The sequence below is a fragment of the Sus scrofa genome, chromosome 9 (assembly GCF_054392235.1).
Source record: "Sus scrofa isolate SSC_HxYL_T2T_F1_AM1 chromosome 9, Sscrofa_HxYL_maternal_Yorkshire_Landrace_v2.0, whole genome shotgun sequence".
NCBI lineage: Eukaryota > Metazoa > Chordata > Mammalia > Artiodactyla > Suidae > Sus > Sus scrofa.
In genome coordinates this window covers 77,183,524-77,207,270 of record NC_139391.1, presented here as the reverse complement: position 1 = coordinate 77,207,270, position 23,747 = coordinate 77,183,524, and the positions used below count along the sequence as shown (strand labels likewise).

Below are 23,747 nucleotides of genomic sequence, written 5' to 3'. Positions count from 1 at the left end.
GTCAGATTCGTTAACCACTGTGCTGCCACGGGGAGCTCCTGTCTTTCTTTTTCTGACTTACTTCACTTAATATGAGAGTCTCTAATTCCATCCATGTTGCTGCAAATGGCATTATCTTGTTCTTTTTTATGGCTGAGTAGTATTCCATTGTGTATATATACTACGTCTTCCTAATCCATTCATCTGTCGATGGATATTTAGGTTGTTTCCATGTCTTGGCTATTGTGAGTAGTGCTGCAATGAATATACGGGTGCATGCATCTATTTCAAGGAAAGTTTTGCCCAAGAGTGGGACTGCTAGGTCATATGGTAGTTTAATATATAGTTTCCTAAGGTACCTCCATACTATTCTCCATAGTGGTTGTACCAATTGATATTTCCACCAGCAGTGCAGGAGGATTCCCTTTTCTCCACACCCTCTCCAGCATTTGTTATTTGTGGACTTACTAATGATGGCCATTCTGACTGGTGTGAGGTGGTACCTCATAGTAGTTTTGACTTGCATTTCTCTAATAATCAGTGATATTGAGCATTTTTTAATGTGCTTGTTAGCCATCTGCATATCTTCTTTGGAGAAATGTCTATTCAGGTCTTTTGCCCATTTTTCCATTGTGTTGTTGGCTTTTTTGCTGTTGAGTTGTATAAGTTGTTTGTATATTTTAGAGATTAAGCCCTTGTCAGCTGCCTCATTTGAAACTATTTTCTCCCATTCTGTAAGTTGTCTTTTTTTTTTTTATGCTTTCCTTTGCTGTGCAAAAACTCGTCGGTTTGATTAGGTCCTGATGGTTTATTTTTGCTTTTATTTCTGTTACCTTGGGAGACTGACCTGAGAAAACATTTGTAAAAGAGTATGTTTATATTTGTCCAGCTAAATATGCCATAAGGTATACGAATTAAAGGGTATTTAGTTGAGCTTATCTGTGTGAGGAAGAAATATTCAAAATAACCTCAATGAAAATACCAATCCTGTGTGTGTCTTCAGTTCATGGTGCACACGTAATTGATACAGCCCAGACTTTTTACCATAGAGTCATATTTAAAGATAGAGTAAGGTCCTGGAGTTCCCGTTGTGGCACAGTGGAAATGAATCCAACTGGGAACCATGAGGTTGCAGGTTCGATCCCTGACCTTGCTCAGTGGGTTAAGGATCCGGCTTTGCCGTGAGCTGTTGTGTAGGTCGTAGACAGGGCTCGAATCTGGCATTGCTGTGGCTGTGGTATAGGCCAGCAGCTGTAGCTCCGATTGGACCTCTAGCCTGGGAACCTCCATATGCCACAGGTGCGGCCCTAAAAAAAAGCCAAAAAATAAAGATAGAATAAGGTCCTTAGGGTGATCTTATTCTCATGTCTGCAGACATCACAATAGCACACCCAAGAGTTCATCATCTCCTCTAAATCCATTATACCTCTCCATGTTCTTGATGTAAGTAGCGTTCTCTGTCAAAAAGCTAACTCACACAGACAATTCCATATTTTCAGCCAAAAACTGAATAGTTGGTTCTAAGGGTTTGATCACATTCATGACCAATCTCTTGGTCAGCTGAGAGTACCTGTTCCATTTGGGCCTATCCCCCGCCCCCCCCCCACAAGACCGAGTTCTCTTGCCTTGTGACTATATCTTTGCATCCAAAGATCCATTTTATAAGAATCAATTGCATGCAGCCAGAGTTAAGCAACTCTAGCCAACCCACATCTGCTGCAAAGTCAAGTTTGACCTCAGAGTCGCACACCAGGTCTTTCTAAGGTGGCAGAGAGCACTCCAAATTTCAGCCTCCGCGTTTCTAGTATCCCCCAGCAGGTTTTGCTGAGTGCTCACGGAAGAGCGGTTCTGATTCAGACCTTCTGCTTGCTTCACTCATTAAAGAAGGCCAAACTGGTGGGCCAGTCCTAACCGGAGGATGGAAAGGACATTTCATTTTGTGGGCCACGTGCAACCAGGAGAGCTGTGACTCCAGGCTGTTACAGTATGGTAGACTACATAACTCGAAGGTCTTTTGCTACGACAGGTAGCCAGTGTACAATAAAATAGAGCAAGCTTTAAATGCATAGTGGAACTACCAAAAACGTTAAAATATTACCAAGGGATGAAAAAAAGAAAAGAGCTGAAAACCAAAACAGTAAGGGCCTGAGCCACTGCTGCAGCTGAGCTTCAGGCCAGAGTCTCAGTACCCACCCCAGGAAAGAGATGTTCTTACACCTTTGCCTGGAAACATCCATTCAGATTAGTCTGCTTTGTCTGTTTTCCAACAGTCATGCCAACATATTTATTTTAAACTGTTCCACAGTCCTCAAAAGTAATTTCACTCGTGCTTCTGCAGACACCAGTCTTCTTCATAAAGGGTGAGGGACTTGGTATGTTTACAGCTGAGCAGATGAAACTGATGTTCTCTGTTCCTTCTATGCTTACTGACCTGGCACACTCACCACTCCAGCCATTCGAGATATTTGCTTAACAGGGAGAGGATCATTTGTTTTTATTCCCAAACCTCATAATGCCAGTTATACTTTTATAATTTCATACTTTAATGTTAAGGAAGCAGATGAGTGTAAAAAGAAAGAACTGTGGTTTCTGTGCAATCCACATTCTCTGCTTTAGAAAGAATTAAAAAATGGTGTATCAATTAAGATTTGTGCTAAACAGCTATAAAGATTGGGCTGTGGGGAGTTTCCATCACACCTCAGCGGAAATGAATCTGACTAGTATCCACGAGGATGAAGGTTCGATCCCTGGCCTCGCTGAGTGGGTTGGGGATCTGGCGTTGCTGTGAGTTGTGGTGTAGGTCACAGACACAGCTTGGATCCTGCATTGCTGTGGCTGTGGTGTAGGCCGATGGCTACAGCTCTGATTCAACCCCTGGGAACCTCCATATGTCTCGGGTATTGCCCTAAAAAGATTAAAAAAAAAAAATGGGGCTGTGGGAAGCATTTAAAGATCTAGAAGGGCCATTAGATCAGTAAGTTGATGGCAAGAATAGAGAGCCTCGATCTGGTGAATTGTTTTGTTACTTGTTAAAGTAGAGCAAGAATTTAAAGATGCTTAGACGCTTGTAAAGCAATTGTAGTAAGAACCCCATAGGAACCGCTTATGAGATACGAGGTTCTCTCTAAAGTGCTCTTCACACAGTCCCTGTGCTACTTTACCCCAGAGTCTGAGCAAAAGTGATTGTCTATGATTGCAGAGAACATTAGTAACCTAAATAAAAGCATTTCAACATGATAATAAAGCATACGGGCTTTGGGCTAGGGCAGACCTGGTTTGAATGCTAAGTCTGCAGTTTATCAAATGTCCTTTATATAAGTCATGAAACATCTCCAATCTTCAGTTTCCTGATTAGGAAATAGGAGTGATAATAATACTACCTTGTTCTTGGCGGAACACATTCCAACCCATAACATTGCCACAGATAAATTACTTTTGTGAGAATTAAATGATATAATGTTGGGGGGGCATGTGGCACTATGTTAGATAGAACATCAGTGCTCCATAAATAATAGCTGTTAAGATTCCCTTGCTTAGCTTGTCTAAAACTTCCATCTTTTTTTTTTTTTTCCCCTGGGCTTCATCTGTAGCACATGGAAGTTCCCAGGCTAGGGGTTGAATCGGAGCTGCAGCTCCCTGCCTACACCACAGCCACAGCAACGCAGCATCCGAGCTGCATCTGATACCTACACCATAGCTCACGGCAACACCAGATCCTTTAACCATCTGAGCAGGCCAGGGATTATGTCCTCATGGATACTAGTCAGGTTCATCACTGCTGAGCCACAATGGGAGCTCCTTTTCCAAAACTTTCATTTCTCACCTTGTTATCTTTTCAGACATCTCTGAATGTCTTTTAGAACCCAACTCTTTATGAATTTGGCTGCATGAACAATGTCTGTATTAGTTGGCTAGGGCTGCCATAACAAAATAGCAAAGACTGAGTGGCTTAAACAACAGAAAGGTGTGTTCTCTCAGTTCTGGAGGCTGTAAGTGCAAGGTCAAGATGTCAGCAGGTTTGATTTCTTCTGAGGCCTCTCCCCTTGGTTCACCTTCCAGCTGCATCCTTGCGTGGTCCTTTCTTGGGGTGCACACATGTCCCTGGTTTCCTTGTCTCATCAGATTGGATCAGGGCCCACCCTTACAGCCTCATTTGAACTTACCCATCCCCTTAAAGGCCCTGTCTCCAAATACAGTCTCATTCTGAGGCACTGGGGGTTGGGCTTCAACAAGAATCTGGGGGAGACACATTCCAACATTGCCACAAATAAATTATTTCCCCCTGCCTTTGAAAATAACCATTTTCAAGAACAATTGCCTGAATAGAAAGTATGGTTGAGGAATATTAAGGTGTCATCTAGCCACTGAAATGCTATGACTTTATAGGGGTCTCCATCTATAGTATATAGCAAGTTCATTTATTGTGTGCAAAAAATATTTAAGAGGTCTGGTTTAAGCCTTTATAAATTGATAGTATGTTTAAAATATGACTTCTGATAATAGGTTGCACATTTGTTTAGATGTGTTATTCTTAAAAAATATGTTTTTATGTCTGTCATTGAGCAAGGAGTTAGGGAACATTTACATGTGTACCATAGGTATATGTAAAATCAAATAGGGTAGTAGTAGCTGAGCACCTGTTCAGGTAAAGCACTAGGCCAAAGGGTTAGGGGCAGACCTAGAGAAGTCCCTCCCCTGTACTTGAGAAGATGCCAGAAATGTCACCAAGTGATTTAATTTAGTTGCCAGTTAAATGCTCAGTGTAGATAATGAGCCTTGTATGTTGACAGTTGCCCCTGAAGACCAGAGTCTGGATTTTGAACTTTTGTGATAGTTAGCTCCCTTAGTATTGGGAGAAAGGGAAGTGGTATAATCAGAAAAAATAGACCCTCCTGGGAACTCCTGTTCCCGTCCTGGCTCAGTGGAAACAAATCTGACTAGTATCCATGAGGACACAGGTTCAATCCCTGGCCTTGTTCAGTGGGTCGGGGATCCGGCATTGCCGTGAGTTGTGGTGTTGGTTACAGACGCAGCTCGGATCCTGTTTTGCTGTGGCTGTGGTGTAGGCCGCTGGCTACAGCTCCAATTTGACCCCTAGGCTGGGAACCTCCATATGCCACAGGTGCGGCTCTGAAAAGACCAAAAAAAAAAAAAAAAGGAAAAATAGACCCAGAGGTAGCTCTGTGCAGCATTGAGGACAAGTGGAAGGAGACCCATGAGGAAGTACTGTGACAGCAGAGTGATACTAAAAAAGGGTGCTGTGTCAAAAACAACAGACTCACAGCTACCAACGGGGACAAATTAGGAAGGAGCATGTGATTAACAGATCCAAACTACTAGACATAAAATAGATAACCAACAAGAATTTACTGTATCATGCAGGGAACCATATTCAGTATCTTATAATAACTTACAGTGGAAATGGAAAAATTTACATTCATGTGTGTGTATGTGTACCTCTGAATCACTTTGCTGAAACTAACATAATATTGTAAATCAACTATACTTCAATTTTAATAAAAAAGAAATGGTTGGAGTTCCCGTCCATGGCTCAGTGGTTAATGAATCCGACTAGGAACCATGAGGTTGCGGGTTTGATCCCTGGCCCCACTCAGTGCGTTGAGGATCCGGTGGTGCCGTGAGCTGTGGTGTAGGTCACAGACGAGGCCCGGATCCAGCGTTGCTGTGTCTGTGGTGTAGGCCGGCAGCTACAGCTCTGATTAGACCCCTAGCCTGGGAACCTCCATATGCCACAGGTGCAGCCCTAGAAAAGTCAAAAAGACAAAAAAAGAAAAAAAAAAGAAAAAGAAATGGCGTTCCCTTGTGGCACAACAGGTTAAGGATTCAGCATTGTCACTACAGCGGTTTGGGTCACTGCTGTGGTGCACGTTCGGTCCCTGGCTCAGGAACTTCCATATGCCACGGGCATGGCCAGAAAAGGAAGGGAGGAAGGAGGAAAGAAGGAAGGAAGGAAAGAAAGAAATGGTGCTCTGGGAAGGATTTGACCAAGAATATAGAATATCATGTACCCCTGGTCTGAGACTAAGACAGTGATGTGTTACAGCCTATCACAAAGTTTATTAGAACGTTGAAGTCAGGGCCTGTGTATGATGGTGGCACTGTTGTTACAATGACTGAGAATAGGACACCAGCGATTATCAATCATGGGAGTCAAACACCAGATATTCATGAGAAATCATTAACGTAAGGGAAATGCAATAAAAACGTTCATTTACCAAAGGAAGGGTGTCTCCATTCTATATTTCTCCCCCCGCACAAAGACTATTTTGATTCTTGGAGTGTTCTGGTGGCTAAGCAGGTTAAAGATCCAGCATTGTCCCTGCGGTGGCTCGGGTTCGGTCCCTGGCCCAGGAACTTCCACATGCTATGGGCCCAGCAAAAAAAAAAAAAAAAAAAAAAAAATTTTGATTCTTGTTAATTAATGATTGGAATATAAACAGAAAATTCCTTGTTTAATATGTATCTTTATTCTTTTAGGCCGCTTTTTCGTGGAAGTTCAGATGTCGATCAACTAGGAAAAATCTTGGAGTAAGTAGTAACTATAATTTTACATCGTGTCTGTAGCATTAAAACATTTGCAGTGACCTTCCTCTGACATTCATATAATTTGTTTATCTCTCCTCCTTCCTACCCCAAGCCGTTGCTGCAGACAGTGTTACTATTTGTGTGGTGAGTGGGGACGTGGTAGACGTGCTGATTTACACAGAGCCCATCATGACGTGTGGCCTAATAACCGCTCTGCTCTGGAGGCTTGTATGTTGCTGGTGTGGGTCTTTTGGCAGCTCCTCTTTCTATCCTTGGCTGAGCTCCAGTTCTTTAGTTCCGTTGTGTTGTCTGCTTGGGGTCATTTCAGATGCGGCCATCATCAAAGGTGGGTGATCAGTGGCCTGGCAACCTATCCTTACCCACTGGGCTTCCTGTCCCCATTGAGTATCCTTTAGTCATCCGGGTTGGCTTTACGTTGTTTTGTTTTGTTTTCCTGGGCAAAGATGGTACGCTACACACCCCATCTTTCTTTGGAACACTGGAATAGGAAACGAGAACCCTAGATTCCAAACGTTTGTCTACTGCTAAATAACAACGTAGTCTTGAAAAGGTCATTTCAAACTCCCTGTGTAAAGGGCTTACACAGGGCCTGGTACATAGTTAATGCTTTTAAAATGTTGGCTCTTATTATAATTCATCATTAATTGTTTTTTCCATCCCTTAACTTCTTTGCCTGAGAAATGAAACTTGAAGGTCCCTTCTTTTGCTCGAATTCTTTGGTTCCACTTGTCTGTGACGCAGCTCCTTGCTACGTTTCAGCGTTCCATTAGTATCTACATGTCTGAGCATGTGAGGTATGGATGCTTTCATGTCTTGAACGTTAAGAAAAGGCTTTTCTTTTCACAAAGCATGCAGTATGACATCCTTTTGGGATCCATGTGTTTGCCAAGCCCCATCAGAATTGGGGTGGAGTAGGAAGAAAGTGGGAGTTCTAGAGCCAAAAATAGCCCTGATCATTGGTCTGTACCATTTTATGGTATCCCAGTCATTTCTACATTTTCAGTCTGAAAAACTGATGAAAAATGTCCCTAAAGGAAAAAATCACATCATAACACTATCTTCCCATGCAGAATCGCTTAAAATAGTTGGAATAAAACTGGAACCTGACTTTGTTCTTTTGGTGACTGGAAGTAGTTCCAAGAGGCCTCTATTAATGCCCGTGTCACTGCTGAGTCAGAAGCCAGTGGCTTTAAGGCCAGAAAACCATTTGTTCGTTGTATTGTCTGGGGGCTTCCCGGGTCCCCGGCAGCTGCCATGGCTGCTGCTCCTCCCGCTGCTATGCCCGGTCTGTAAGATGGACAAATTCAGAACCAGACTTCCACATTACTGCTTCTGGATGTCAAAGCAATCCATGATGAACTCCCATCTTCCCTACCCCGATGAAATATATTTTGTATGCATGTGATCGTGACGAAGGAACTACCAAGAGGCAGACATACTGGTGACCCTCTCGTTAAAAGTAAAAGCAATCTCAACTGAAACCAGCTTGTCAGACACCAGTCCTTCCCCTGCTTTTCCTTGCTGACGCCACCTGGGCCATCTGTCCACTTTTGGCACCAGTGACATTGCTGGTGCCCCTTAGTACGTGAGCCCGTGCGATGAACCAGAAGGAACCTTTGACAAACATGTTTGACTTGCTTCCAAGAGAATGCCACTTTTTCTGCTGGCAAAGGCCTGACAGAGATCTTAGGGTGCCAGCAGAAAAGAAGCCATGAAGTTCAATATGTTTTGTGCCTTGAGATTGTACTTTTTAGTTTCTGGCATTGATTCATTGAAATGATGTTGTTTTCTCTGAATGCATTACTTTGGCATAGAGAACAGGGACAATGCTGCACCCTAGTGTCACTTCTGAAGTACTTGAAGATGATTTCCGTCCCAGTCATCACGCCATTTATAGGTTTTATGCTCTGTCAGTCTTTCCAGTACAAATGTCAGCTTTTAAGGCTTATATTCAGCTGTCCAAATACTGAAATTGGAGGCAAGTGCTTTTTAATGGACCTATCAGAATTCCACAACCCTCATATCTAGGCTGTAAAAGTTCACACTGGGTAGTAAACTGGATATTTTTTAAAGGAGAGCCATATTCACATTCTCTTAAGGGGAAAAATATTTCTGTTTTTAGGAAGATTTATACTTTCAAAGAACAGCAAGTCCTTTGAAAGTGAAACTGAATGTTTTTAGCCTGTGACATTTGAGAGCATTTTTGAGAGCAGAGTCATAGTTAAATGGAAACAAAATACTGGATTTAGAATAAGTTCACTCCCGGCTCTGGGCCGAACTCCCTGCGTATGACTTTGGCAGTTCATTTTATTCCTCATCCTCAGTTTTCCCATCTATAAAATAAATAATAATACCTGACCTATATGTCTCAGGAGGTAGTTTTGCAGGTCAGAGGAGGGGGTTGATTTAAAAATACTTATAAAGTTATTTATATAAACAGGTATATATATGTATGTATGTATACATCGCACATGTCTGTACATACCGGGACACTGTTTTTCTGAGGGCTTTTGGGCTTCGTGGGCTTTTGGCCCATATTTCCAGATTTAACTTAACATAAATATATTCAGAACTGCAAATAAAGATTTTAAGTTCTTACTGAGTAGTCATAATCAATTTCTAGGTGACTGGGGATAATATGCACAGATATTGATGTAAAAATGGCTACAAGGGAGTTCCCATTGTGGCTCAGTAGGTTAAGAACCTGACTAGTATCCATGAGGATGTAGGTTCAATCCCTGGCCTCGCTCAGTGGGTCAAGGATCCCATGTTGCTGCACGCTGCGGTGTAAATCACAGATGCAGCTCAGACCCCAAGTTACTGTGGTGTAGGCCAGCGGTTATGGCTCCAATTTGACCCCTAGACTGGAAACTTCCATATGTTACAGATGAGGCTCTAAAAGGACCCCAAAAATGGCTAAAAGGCAAATATGATGAAAGACAGTTTTTAAAGTTATTTATAAGCATTCTTCTGTTCTTCTGCCTGACCCATTCTATCCAAATACTTAAACACATTTATTTCCTTTAATAATTAATGGTAATATTTTTGTTTTCTTCTTTTTCTTCTTTTTCTAGATCTTTCCCTTAAACACATGTGTGTTGCTTGAGTTGTCATTTTCATTCATTTGTTCCGGTAAAAATGTCTCAGAGTCTGTCTTTATCTCAGTAATATGTCTCTCCCAGCATGTCAACAGAGGCAGGATTGCAGTATCTTCCCCTAGACGCCCAATGACAGGTGCAGTTATAATACAGGTGTCTGCTTTTCCCAGGTGAGGTCTGTCACCTGGGCTCTGTTTGGAGGGAAGGGAAGGGGGACAAAGCCCTACAGAAATGTTGGGACATTTCCCACTATGTGTTCCTGAGCACCAGAGACCCATTCAGGAGAACACCTGGGGCCTTAGTTCCAGCAAAGGCAGGCCCAGAAGACTGTAATCCTGGCCAGCACCATTTCTAACTGTACTCAAAACAGTGTGCTCAGTATCTGGACAGCCATATACTCTGTCCACTAGACTGTAATGTTTTAGTTCAGAGTTCATCAGAGTCTATGTGAGATGTAAGTTCTTGCTTCCCCTGGTTTCCCTCATTCAGATTTACTTAACACCTATACATAAGTCATGAAGAATAGTTACATAATGTATTCGTCGTTTAAGGTCACTGACCAACTAATATTCTGAGGAACCTTAAGTCACACATCAGTAGATCTCAAGCAGTTCATATTTTTACTGTGGTGGTGGTGCGTTACCCACGGATTTTAGATTAATAACCTTATTTTCCTCTTATGGTAACAATAATGGGTAATGCATTGTTATTGACAAGTAAGTACTTTGTGACAAGCACTGTGCTGTTCATTTTATTTAAATTATTGCTGATCCTCATAACACCAAAAATTATTATCATTGTATAAATAAAGACACTGAAACTCACAGAAGTTACGTTTGTCCTTACCTACCAGTAAGTGGCAAGTGCAGGATTTGAACTCAGGTCTCCCTATTTCCAGAGCCTATACTGGGTTTTTTTGTTTGTTTTGTTTTGATTTGGATGCACGATCTGCATGTGAAAGTTCCCAGGCCAGGAATCGAACCCACGCTACAGGTGCAGCCTGAACCACGGCTGCAGCAACACTGGATCCTTAACACATTGTGCCAAAAGGGAGCTTCCCTGTGCTGTTCTTATTACATCACCGGTGCCCTCTCTACATTTCTGATCCCAGGATGATTTTCAAAAGAAATATAAATAATATTTTTTTTAATGGATCGAATATCTATTTTTTTTTTTGGTCTTTTTTTTTTGTTGTTGTTGTTGTTGCTATTTCTTGGGCCGTTCCCGCGGCATATGGAGGTTCCCAGGCTAGGGGTTGAATTGGAGCTGTAGCCACCGGCCTACGCCAGAGCCACAGCAATGCGGGATCCGAGCCGCGTCTGCAACCTACACCACAGCTCACGGCAACGCCGGATCGTTAACCCACTGAGCAAGGGCAGGGACCGAACCCACAACCTCATGGTTCCTAGTCGGATTCGTTAACCACTGCGCCACGACGGGAACTCCTGATATTGTTTTTATTAATTGTTTGCTCACTTTGTAATTCCATAAAATGGTCTTATAAAATATATAAAGTTATGTACCTTAAATTCAACAGCAAATTATAGTGTTTGTGTGACACAGAACTAACATACCTTTTAGCCTCATTTTTTGGACTGATTCTAGTTTACTGTTTGGGGAATTATTCTTTAACCAAAAACACGACCAAATTTAGGTAGATACAGGTCAGGTTAAATGAGCATCATAAAAGCATGTCAGTATAGGAGTGTTTGGTCAGAAAGTCCATCGGGAGTTCCCATCGTGGTTCAGTGGTAACAAAACAGGCAGGTATCCATGAGGACACAGGTTCGATCCCTGGCCTTGCTCAGTGGGTTAAGGATCCCGAATTGCTGTGGCTGTGATGTAGACCATTACCCGCAGCTCCAATTCGACCCCTAGCCTGGGAACTTCCATATGCCACAGGTGCAGCCCTAATAAAGCAAAAAAAAAAAAAAAAAAAAAAGAAATGAAAAGTATGTTGGATCGGATCTCCTTTGTATATATAGGTCCTGCTCTGTCAGTCTTTCCAGGCATATTGGTAATATAACAGTTTCTGTTTCTGCATGATCTCTTACATTGCATGTCTGATGCCAGAGTCATCTCTTACCTCTTCTCAGTGGCTTTTCCACTTCTCCTGTAAGATTACCCTCTACTCCATGACCACCATTTTACAGTAGGGTGGAAAGAAATGAGAGCCCCGCCAGCCATACAAAGTGATGGACATGGACTCCTGGAGCTCTGTGTCCCCCCTGCCTGCCCCTCAGACTTTACCTTCTTCTAGAATTGGTGGAGAAATAGCTTCAGCACAGCAGCCAATGCTTATGTTCACCTGTGGTTCTTTCATAGCGTGATTGGACTCCCAGGAGAAGAGGACTGGCCTCGAGATGTTGCCCTTCCCAGGCAGGCTTTCCACTCCAAATCTCCCCAGCCAATTGAGAAGTTTGTAGCAGATATTGATGAACAAGGCAAAGACCTGCTTCTGGTAAGTTCACGCGACACAGAGTCAGTCTGCAATGTGCTCGGGAGAGAGACTTGGCCTGTCTATGCCAGGCGCTGGGCACAGCATCAGCTTAGTGTCTCACAGGGCAGAGGCCACAGTCTCTCTGCAGCTTTCGTTTCCACACATGTAGCAGCTAGTGGCTTTTGATTCTTGTGTTGTCTTCAGGGCCTGTAGAAAGAGAAGGAGTCTGATCCACATCTTTTTTTTTTTTTTTTTTTTTTTTTTTTGCTTTTTAGGGCCACACCCATAGCATATGGAGGTTCCCAGGCTAGGGGTCGAATCAGAGCTGCAGCTGCTGACCTACACCACAGCCACAGCAACACCAGATCCGACCCACATCTTCGACCTACACCACAGCTCGTGGCAATGTCAGATCCTCAACCCACTGAGCGAGACCAGGGATAAAACCCGTGTCCTCATGGATTCTAGACAGATTTGTTACTACTGAGCCACAACAGGAACTCTTCATCCACACCCTTTCAATCTGCCGTCTTTGAATCTTCTTTTTGAACCTAGCCTTAGAATCCTGCAGATTCACCTAAACATATGGTTCTTTAGAAGTAAATATTATAAAGTAAAAGGTTTCCTTGTTTACCGTCTCATGCTTCTTTAAGCAGCTCGTTTGGCATTTTAATGCACCTTTTTTTAAAAAGGCGCATGTTTAGGAAGGTGTTTTCCCAAAGGAACAGTATAGTAAGCCTCCTTCTAGTTACTGATTTATTTAATAAGTATTGACTGTGCCCTGTACAGAGAAAATATCTCACTGATTAGGCTTCTGTGGCCTGTTTAAGACTCAAACTCCTAATACTTGGTGTTATACATAACTCCTTGTACTTGTGACCAGAACAATAGGTAGAGAAGTGTACCTGTTGGCCTACTCTTAGTGTCTGGAACCCAATGAGTAGTAATGAGTGTATACTTTACCGGCTGTATTAAAAGCCTTTGGTATCTAGCCATGAAAGTGCTCTGAGACAACCCAGAATATCTCCTGTCTCCAACGTCAGGAGGAATCACCAAGAAGAACTTAAAATGTGAAGATCACAGACAATGCCACATGTTCATTCAGGGGCCTCTGCTTAGCTGGTGGCTTCCACAGCCGGACTCCACACTAGTGCTAGCCTGAAGAAGTAGCAGGAGACAAAAAAAAGAAAAAAAAGAGCTAAGAAGCCTACCAGAGAGAGGGACATAGGTGGGTAAGGAGTGACCCCCGAAATTAGAAAGAGCAAAGAAGGGGAATAAAAAGCAGAGCCAGTAGCACCGTGACCAAGGAAAACGTAAGACTGGAGCATAATATCCACAGGCATTCTGGGCAAGGACAGTCCAAGACCTTAAGTCTCAGAACTCTCTGAAAGCCCTTAGTGTTTCATCCCAGAGGGACACAAGCTAGAACTGTAAAGCAGAGGAGGCAGGCCATCAGTACAGGAGGGGCCGCTGAGGCCCCAGAATTACCATTTTCTCTCTTGAAAATCTTTTACTAAGGAATAAAAGTAAAGGGTGTTCTAGAAAGCTGTTTCTTTGGTTTTATTTTGTCATTTTAGGGCTGCGCCCACAGCATGTGGAAGTTCCCAGGCCAGGGGTCAAATCTGAGTTGTAGCCGCCGGCTTACACCACAGCCACAGCCACAGCCACATAGGATCCTTAACCCACTGAGTAAGGCCAGGGATTGAACCTGCATCCTCATGGATACTGATCGGGATCATTACCTCTGAGCCATGACGGGAACTCTCTAGAAAGCTGTTTTATTTAAGAAACAGTGAACATTTAAAAGCTTAGCACTTTTAAGAGTTATCCCTCATGGACTTCCCTTCATGGCTCAGCAGTTAATACATCCAATTAGTATCCATGAGGAAGCGGATTTGATCCCTGGCCTCGCTCAGTGGGTTAAGGATCTGGTGTTGTCATGAGCTGTGGTGTAGATCGCAGACACAGCTCGGAACCCGTGTTGCTATGGCTGTGGCTGTGGCCGGCAGCTACAGCTCCTATTCGAACCCTAGCCCAGGAACCTCCATATGCTGTTCGTGTGGCCCTAAAAACACACACACACAAAATAAAATAAAATAAAAGCTCTCTCACCAGGATGCAGCAGTAAGCATTTGTGTCTTGCCCACGGTTCTGCACCTTGGCAGAGACAGCTCTGAGCCACCTGGAACAATTCTGCTTCAGCCAGTGGGTCAGAAGCACTGGCCGTCTCTACATGTCTCATTTTGAGGTCCAGGTCAAAGGGACTTTGACTCCCGGGGCCCTGTTTTTCTCATCAGAGGTGGTGGGTGCTTCCAGAAGGGCAAGTAGAAACTTAAGATGCCCCTGAAGGCCTAGGCTTGGAAGAGGCACCCTGCCACTTCTGTCCACGTTCCATTGGCCAAAGGAAGTTACATGACCAAGGCCAACTTTAAGAGAGGAATGAGTGCTCCTCTCATGGAGAGCAGGAAGGAAAGAAAGAGAATAGGGGTTGGCAAATGATCCAATCCCCTGTAGTAGTCAACTCTTGATTAAGTTGCAATTCCAAAAGCTCATTTTAATAAGTCAATTAGGAGTTCCTGTCGTGGCTCAGTGGTTAACGAATTCGACTAGGAATGATGAGGTTGCAGGTTCGATCCCTGGGCTTGCTCAGTGGGTTAAGGATCCAGCGTTGCCATGAGCTGTGGTCACAGACGCAGCTCTGATTAGACCCCTAGGCTGGGAACCTCCATATGCCGCAGGTGTGGCCCTAAAAAGCAAAAATATAAATAAATATGGAGTTCCTGTCGTGGCTCAGTGGTTAATGAATCCGACTAGGAACCACGAGGTTGCGGGTTCAATCCCTGGCCTTGCTCAGTGGGCTGAGGATCCGGCATTGCTGTGAGCTGTGGTGTAGTTCGCAGACGCAACTCCAATCCTGAGTTGCTGTGGCTCTGGCGTAGGCTGGCGGCTACAGCTCTGATTCGACCCCTAGCCTGGGAACCTCCATATGCTGCAGGAGCCGCCCTAGAAAAGGAGAAAAAAAAAAAAAGAATAAATAAATAAATACATAAAATACAACTAGTTCTCAAACTAGCAGTTGCTTTATTGAAGTCGAGGAATAATAGGACTCAGCCACCTTTTCTAACAGTATTTTTTTGGGTGGGGGGTACCCACAGTAGTGGGGGGTACACCTGCACGTGCTGGGTCCACCAGCCTTGTCCCTTCTACCAATATTTCTATGGGACAAAACAGATCACAGCCTCCAGTGAGATTCTTACACACCCCAACCTTCAGCTAAGGATTGCTTCTTCTCCAGGCTCCCCTCCTCCCAGCTCTAAACCATCACTGTAGTGTGGGAACAGGGCTTCCTCCCACGTAATCCTCTAGGGACCTGTCTCTGTGTCTTGGACATATTTCCACAATTTTTTTTTTCTTCTTTCCTATGTCCTGGGAATTAAACTGGCTGCTTCTTTTTCTAAAGCCACTACCTACTTTTCTCCTTCTTGGACTCTGGGAAGGGAGAACTCAGGCTCAAGAATTTTGCCCCTGCTTTCCTGTCCTTTGGGAATTCAGCCCTAGTCAAGCTTTTCTCGAGCTGTCTATTGCTATTAGAGACAGTAGAACCATTCTGTGAACAAGCTCCTTCCTCAGCTTGCCATTTGGCTCTTTGATTTTCAGAAGACACTACAGACACGTTGGCATCCATGAAAGCGGCTCAGGATAAATAAGATTTCAGGAGACCCAAAATTTCACTGGAAATTTTGTAGAATTTTTGGTTTGTACGTGTTTTTCTAGGTCAGTTGCATTCAGTGGAGTTTTAGAGGGGTCCCTAATCCAATCAGAACTTGACTAGGACTGTGAGCTACTTATGGGCAGAAACCAGAATAAAGGGAAGAGGTCTCCATAACCAGAATGATGTTAAGTCTAGATTACATAGAGGACTGAAATCCAGAGGCATTTCAGATCCCCAGCTCACCCAGGTGGACTCTGCATCACAAGGATGGAGAGGCAGTATAGCTTCCTCTGCTACCTGTGAGCTCCTGGGGCAGTTGGAGGGCAGGGGTCTGACTCATCATCAGTTAGTGCTTGCCATCTGCCAGGCACGCTGGAGGAGTTGATGAAAAGAGAGGATTTGAAGAACAAGATGACCTGGGGTTGGAATGGAAGCGGAACTGAAATGAGGAAAATGTGACTAAGTGATTATGTGTCAACAGCCTGAGAATGCAGATTGCTATGATAGAGTTCACCTTTCAGCTTCTACCTGCACCGGAGTCAACAGCCTGGAATAGTTGAGGGATTTGAGCTGTATCTCCCTATAGGGCTGCCGCCAGCACACATGGCATTTTGATGTGAACTAGAAGGAGGGCATCCCTTGTCTGGGTGGCTCAGGGTACATGGCTTGCTAGTGGATCCATATAATTAGCATCTGGGTTTTCACCCTTACTTGTTGCCCCTTCCACTGGCCTGGTGTTCAGTAATTACCCTTTATACCTGCACAAGGCAACCCTTGTCCATCCCCTGATCAATGATACAACCTGGGGCAGGGTGAAAACTAAGGGCAAAGACTCTGATTATAGCACTACGTTTGCTGGCATCAGAAAAGTCACTACCCTAAATAAAATGATATGCATTCTCTCATAATAGTTAATTATTGGGTTGGAGAAATCCTGTGTATATAAGAGTCCACAGGCAACCGAAACGGTGTTGCCTTTTCCCAAAGCACAGAAATGTGCTTCTACATTAGACACATATGTGAGCACTGTGTACAGTGTATTAAGTGTCCCTTAAAGTAGATACTCATTCTCATTTTGGTCACACTTAATACATGGCAGTCAATAGATACATAACTATGTAAGCACATGGTTTAAATGGACATGTTTTATGTTTCTCCATTATTTTATTTCTCAATCACAGAAGTGCTTGACATTTAATCCAGCCAAAAGAATATCAGCCTACAGTGCCCTGTCTCACCCATACTTCCACGACCTGGAGAGGTGCAAGGAAAACCTGGATTCCCATCTGCCACCCAGCCAGAACAGCTCAGAAATGAATACAGCCTGAGGGCCCAGCCGCTGCCTGAGCCGATCGTCCGGAGAACCTCCTTGGTGGCTGAGGGTCCCCTAAGTAAGCCCTGCAGAAGCTGTACAGGATCACTGGCTGGGGGCCTTCTAGCTACTGTCTTCTGGATGGGCTCTGCTTCTCTGAGGAAACGCCTAGTTTACTGTTTTGAAATCAATGCAAGCGTGATTGCAGCTTTATGTTCATTCGTTTGTTTGTTATTTGTTTGTTTGTTGTTTGTTTCAAGAACCTGGAAAAATTCCAGAAGAGAAGCTGCTGACCAATTGTGCTGCCATTGCATTTTTCTGATCTTGAATGCTGCCAGTGTGAAGTGAGCAATCCAGGCACAGCTGAGTTATGTTGTAATCTCTCTGCAGCTGCCGGAGCCTGATTTGGTACTTTTGAGTGAGCGTGCGTGTGTGTGTGTGTGTGTGTGTGTGTGTGTGTGTGTGTGTGTGTGTGTGATTCTTGATCTCTTAAAAAAGTGTTACTTCTGTAAACAACATGAATAATTAAGTTTTTAAGGACTCACAGTGACCGCTAAAATTCCAAGTATCTGTGGACTGAAGGTGATTCACCAAAATGGGCTTCTCAAATTAGAAAGTTGAGCCTATGTCCTTAGCATTTCTTTTCTGGCCAAAAGCAGTTAATTTGCTAGTTGTAAAGGGTTCACTATCTAGAGGCAGTTGAATATGCACGGCAAAAAGAAAAAAAAAAAATTCTAGTATCTTTTAAGAAACCTGTTTCTTAAAGCACACCTTCTATTTACTCTTGAAGAAGCTGCATTTACTTATTGTAATTTTAACCTGTATAATATGCTTTATTGTTTCTTTTGGAAAACACCCTATAAGCTTTTTCTTACTTGCTATAGATTTAGGGAAGGTACCTCAACTAGGGTGAAAACTAAGGGCAAAGAGAAACCTTGATTTCTTGGTTTTGAAATTTATTTCCCTTTTGGTTTTTGTTGTTTTATTTTTGATTTTAGGAGTTTGTTGGAAGCTGTTTCCTGTTTGGCTTTGGTGGGTAGTTCTCTCTGACTAGAGATAGAAGTGCCGTTTAAGTTTTCCCCACCTGTTACACTGAACTTTTTTCTACCATGCACTACCTTATTTGCAAGGTGTCCATCTTATCCATCCCCCAGTGCCTCTAAATATGTGGTACTTATGTAACTAACAACAGTTTGCTTAAGCCATTGCCACGTACCTCCTACTTTTTTTCTTTCAATGAGCTTTTCATAAATAGTTAGATTCAGATTCTGGCTTATGGCTCCAATTCCACAGTCCTAACAGGGTCCTGTATGTTCTTTAATGCAATCTTCCTACCCGACATTCACTGTTGTTACCTAGCCAAAGAGAAGACTGGTTCTTCTCCATCACCAGCATGTTGATTGCTTTTAAAGTGTTACTTAGTGTTTTATGTTTTGTTAGAATATATTGTCAGTGTAGTATCTGAGAGAATGTCTTTAACGGATTTTTAGAAATGTGTATTTACTCTATAAAATTAGCTATTCTCCATCCACCAGGCTGTGCTTGTTTCCAATGCCTGATGCACATATCCCCCCCTTTCTTAGAGCCAGCCTGGCCTGGGCATAGTGAACAGCTTTATTTTCCTCTTGCCACTTTCTCTACAGTACTTTATAGACCATGCCATCTCTGTCGCCTACATGGTTAGTGCTCAGTCGTCTCTAGTAATCAAAAGATGTGGAGCTGAAGCATCTATGGGGAAGTTTGACTACCTTTGCTTTCTGATTCATGTTTTGTGTGCATGCAACAGTTAGACATGTTTAGAGTTAGGGTTTTCAGAGTGGACACTGCTTCACTCTGTAGAAAATGTTCCAGATGATGTTTAGACATAGTCAGGCCTTTCTGAATTCTTCGCAGCTTAATATTGTGTACAACTCTCTTGAACAAGAGAAGAATTAGGAGACTTTTCTCCTTGAGAGCTTTCAGGGTTGGGAACCATTCTTTTCTAATACATATATTCTTTAACATTGTTCTAATTCAGTAACTTGAAAAGTGGGATAATTTTTAAAGCAAGAGATGAATGAGAAGGTGGGCCATAAGAATGTTTTATACTTTCTTCATTGTGACAACAATGATTATGTTTTGTCATAACTGTAAATGCTTGAGATATAATGGATCCAGGGCATTCAGGGCAAGTATGTGTGGTCAATCCCCCCTCACCCCCCACAGTCCCGGACAAGTGATTTATGCCTTTCCTTTGATCAGGGGTCAAAATACAAAGACCAAGGGCCTAGAAATTGATTTTTTTCTTTTTGGGCTGCCCCATACCATATGGAGTTCCTGGGCCAGAAATCAGATCAGAGCCATAGCCGCAAGCAGCAACTCCAGATCTTTAACCCACTGTATCCGGCCAGGGATCGAACCTGCGTCCTGGTGCTGCAGCAACTCTGCCAATCCCCTTGCACCACAGTGGGAACTCCTAGAAATTGAATTTCTAAACTCACTGCACTGATCCATCAGGAGCTTTTCAGTTAATATCCACGGTTAGAGTCGATATAGCTTGAGTTTTTGCTTTTGCAGTTTTTCATAAGTTCACTCAAGAAAAATGCAGCTGTTCTAAACTGGAATTTTTCAGCATTCTTTTGCATGTTAAACAAGTAGAGAGTTCAACTTTTATTTCTAACATATGCTCCTGATTCATTTCTTGGTAGTGTTTATAAAGAAAACTTACAGCACAAACATTTCGACATTAGATACTTGCCAAATTACCCTCCCAGAGGCAGAATGAAAGGGCATTTCAGCCTTTCTGAACTCGTTAAGAGTTTGTCCCCAGCTCTTCAATCCAGGTGGCTGTTGCACTTGAGTGGATATTCTCCTTTTCTGTCTTTTACATCCGGCTCACCACTTCTGAAATCCAGATCCCACACAAACACCCTTGCCATTAGGGCACTTGAAAACATATAGCAGTATACAAACTTACTGAGTGCCTCTTACTCTTCGGTGACACATGGTTTCAAACATCTTTGCCAAAAGCTAGGCAGTGATTATCTGAAAAGGCCATACTGCTCCAGGGTTATACTGAAGCAGCTTATTGAAGTAAAAAAAAAAAAAAAAAAAAAAAAAAAAAAAAAAAAACTCAGGATGATAGACTTGAAATCGCATTTGAATGTCTTACTAGAACTGAGGGAAGAATATGCCTGATAGTTTCTATGTGATACTCTGTTCTGGCAGCCCAAGATTGGGAATGGCTGTGCTGGGTGAAGTTGTCACAACCTACATTTCAAAAGAGTGAAAGAGAAACCTGTCCATTTTGGCATCTTAAGCTATCCTGTGGCAAAGGTAATAAGGCCCTAATCTTACAACCTTAAAAACACAATTCTCAAGAGTTTGTAAGAAGCCAGGGCCTTGGAGCCTCCCACTTTGTCTCTCCTTTGAAGTGGATGGGAACTCAGGGAGTGAAGATCCTGTTTTGGAAGAAAGCCCCAGGCCATTTCAGCCCCCTGTGTTCTTATGATTTTCTCTCAGGAAACACACACTTTAAATGGCAGATTTTTAATTTGGCCCCAGGTGATTTATACTAAAAATAGTTCAAAATATTCACCTAAGAACAGAATCTCAGCCTTATAGTTTTAGGAAAACATGAAAATTTCAGAATGCTATTAATAGCATGTTAATATCTTAAAGAAAACGTGCACCTTTTAGGGGAGAAATGTTTGGTGTGACTCCAGAATGTGATATTATCCATCCTGATGAGAAAAAATTTAAATGTTGCTAAATCTTTTAAATCTTAAATTATATATATAAATTGAGTTTTTAACTATTACTGCTTTTCTTAAAAAGTCAATAATGGCAACATTCATTCCTTAATGGAAATTAAATCATGTAAGCTTCCTAATATCATAATCATACTGAAATTCTTCTCTCCGAAGAATTGCTTCTGTTTTTTTTAAGTGACAAATTTACTATTTTTATGATAAGCACATGAGAGTCTCTCATATTTTCCAAAAACAGCCTATGTTGCATTGCTGGGTCTAGGAAAGAATAATACCGAAAGTTAATAAGCCGCTATAATTACTTAATTATGTTACTACAGAAACTATAGAATATTTACCTTGGGACGAAAATATTGAAATATTAGAAATTCTTAGGTATTGACAGAATCTAAAAAACACAAAAAGACGAAATAATGATATGATTTCTAAATTTTTAAAAACCTTAAGACACTAGGCAATGGATAGGGGAAATTTTGGAGAAAATGAAGGTATTCAAAGAAGGATAGTTTCAATTATGTATATTTTGAAGGATATATACTTTGTGAACATATATTGTAAGAATTTATATTAAAATCATCTGGGAACTATGAATTTGATATCATCAAAAACAAATTTTATAGAAAAGCCATTCCAAACAGTTACATTTCAAAGATTGAACTAGGCAAACTAAACCATCTCTACTGCTTCCTCATTTCATGAAAAGCAGCAGTCATGTGGAGCTGTGCTTATTATGCAAGGCTGAAAATGTCCATTGTGGAAAAAAATAATTTTTTTAAATGTTCCTATGCCACCAGGGTTTTTGAAAACTTGTGAAACCCAAACTATTTTTCATATGCTTTCAATACATTCAGTATATGATTAGGAAGATAAGTGCATGTTCCTTCCCCACAGTGGAAAAACTTCTCAAGGATACCAAAAACTGTCAAGCAATGTAGGTCCTCAGATAATTAGTAGAGGTGTTTTTCTCAAAAGCATAAGAAAATGGCATTTTCATTTTTTACTAAAGCAGTTTTCAACTTGGTTTTGTTATATATCTATATCTCAAGCATTTCTAACTTGTACTTTTTTCAGAAAACAAACCAAAAATGTTCCTTTGGTCTTTGCCATCTTCTGACCTTTGTTAACAGAAATGGAGAAAGAGGAGGGGGTCTGGTTTTTTTAAATGTTTATCTCAATTAGTTGTGTTTCTTAAAATGAAGTTTGAGTCGGCTTTTCAGATTGCTTTCTATTTCTTAGCATTCCCAGGGAGTTAATTTAGGTAAATGAATGGACTTCCATCAGCATATTTATTTTCCTCGATACTGGTGCTCTGGCTGGCAAGAAAAATCAAGACTCACCTGAAAGTAAATACAGACTTTTTTTCAAGCATCTATTTAAATACTAGGACAGCAATTTGAAGTTAATATGGTAGGAAAGGGAGGGGATTTTTCTTATGTCTGTTTGAAAATTCACACTGTCCTAAGGGATAGCCTTTCTTGTTTTATTCCAGTGTATTCCACAAGGTGGCACTTTGGAAGGGAAAATCTGAGCAAGGCTTCTGACTTTATTTTTCTGCACATCTAACTCTTGCCTAGAGCTCGTTTTTCAGGATGATGAGTAGTCTTTATAATGCTGGGTAACTTAGATGTTTTAGTTGTTAGCTAGGTTCTGAACAATTGCCTTCAAGTAAATTGTTCTTGAGCATGGATAATACACCCATTTTGATTATTCAGGTGCGCAAGGAGAGAGAGCCTAGTCATTCTTCTGTTCAAGATATACTTTTTGAGGTACCTAATTACCTCACTTCTACAGGTGCAGAAGTTAGAAAGATAGACGAGCTTGTTACTCAAAAGGCAACACTCATCTGTGAACAGATAGTTTTGTTAGGAGTGTAAAACTCCTCCAGATCACCCTCCCTCCCCCGAAATACCCATACCCTCTGTCAGCTGCTTTCACATTCCCTACTATGGTGGCCGTTAGACATTTGCTAAATTTTAAAATCTTAATTTAAAGCTCAGATGGATAAACTAAATAATGCATCAACAAATAGACAAAACTATTTTTTTCTAAAGAATTGCTATGCTGAAACTGCCCTAAAAATACCAAAAGACCTGGCAATTTTTTATATTTGTATAATCACAAGTATAAATTCACGAGAAATTCTAATTTTTTTTAAAGTTCTCTCTAAGCATGTAAGCTAATAATTTAGGAGTATATACCTACATAAGCCTTTGATTTCTCCACTTATGAAGTTCTTTGGTAACTTTAGTTGATACAAATGTATTTTTTTCATACATTATTGTTTTAATTCACAGATCTGCTCAAAGACCCATTACTCCCCAGATGATTTTAGTTAATTTGAGAAGTAATTTTCTTCAATTAGTGTCCCTGAAATTTAGGAGGAAGGAAATTATCTTTCAGAGTTTCCTTTGCACAACCTAACAGAAGGCAGTTTATTCCTTCTGAGTGGCAGAAACTCGATATGCCTGCTTCACTTTCCTCCAGAGCAGCCAGCAGGCAAGCCTCAGCCATACTGAATTTCATACTGAAAGTGCCGCGCACACTAGGGGTTGTCAAATCTTAGGGCTCAAACCTCGAGTGGGTTATCATTTGGGCCAGTTTATTTGCTCGCGTTCAAAACTGCCCTCCCTCCGCAAATCCCTGGGGTGCGCCGCGCCGACGCCTCGCCCCCTTGGCAGTGAGTGGCAGTGGGCGGGGCTGGCTAGGAACCCGCCCTCCGCTCACCTGTTAGTGCCTGAAGTGGCTGCGGACCCGGCCAGGTACTGTCCGGCGTCCCTGTGCCCTGCTGCTGTCTCAGAGGCATCTGTTCTGCAATCTTAGGAAGCAACATGTCCCTAGAAGCAAACGGGTGTCTACTGTGCATAAGTAAGTACAACACAGTTCTCTGAAA

The 23,747-nt window shown here is 42.1% G+C and overlaps 2 long non-coding RNA genes across 5 annotated transcripts in view; one reads left to right on the top strand and one right to left on the bottom strand.

Annotated features, from left to right (window-relative positions):
• CDK6 (cyclin dependent kinase 6) overlaps positions 1-21,261 on the top strand; it is a 249,728-nt gene extending 228,467 nt beyond the window's left edge. For all 4 annotated transcript variants that reach the window (XR_002347034.2, XR_002347036.2, XR_002347035.2 and 1 more), the window contains exons 6-8: positions 6,478-6,528; positions 11,970-12,105; positions 16,978-21,261. This is a non-coding gene — a long non-coding RNA (cyclin dependent kinase 6). The remainder of the gene's footprint in view (positions 1-6,477; positions 6,529-11,969; positions 12,106-16,977) is intronic.
• Positions 5,717-13,279, bottom strand: LOC146399996 (uncharacterized). The gene is made up of 2 exons (XR_014815784.1): positions 12,424-13,279; positions 5,717-10,970 (listed from the first exon to the last, which is right to left on the bottom strand). It is a non-coding gene; the product is annotated as an uncharacterized LOC146399996 (long non-coding RNA).
• Positions 21,262-23,747: the final 2,486 nt, after the last annotated feature.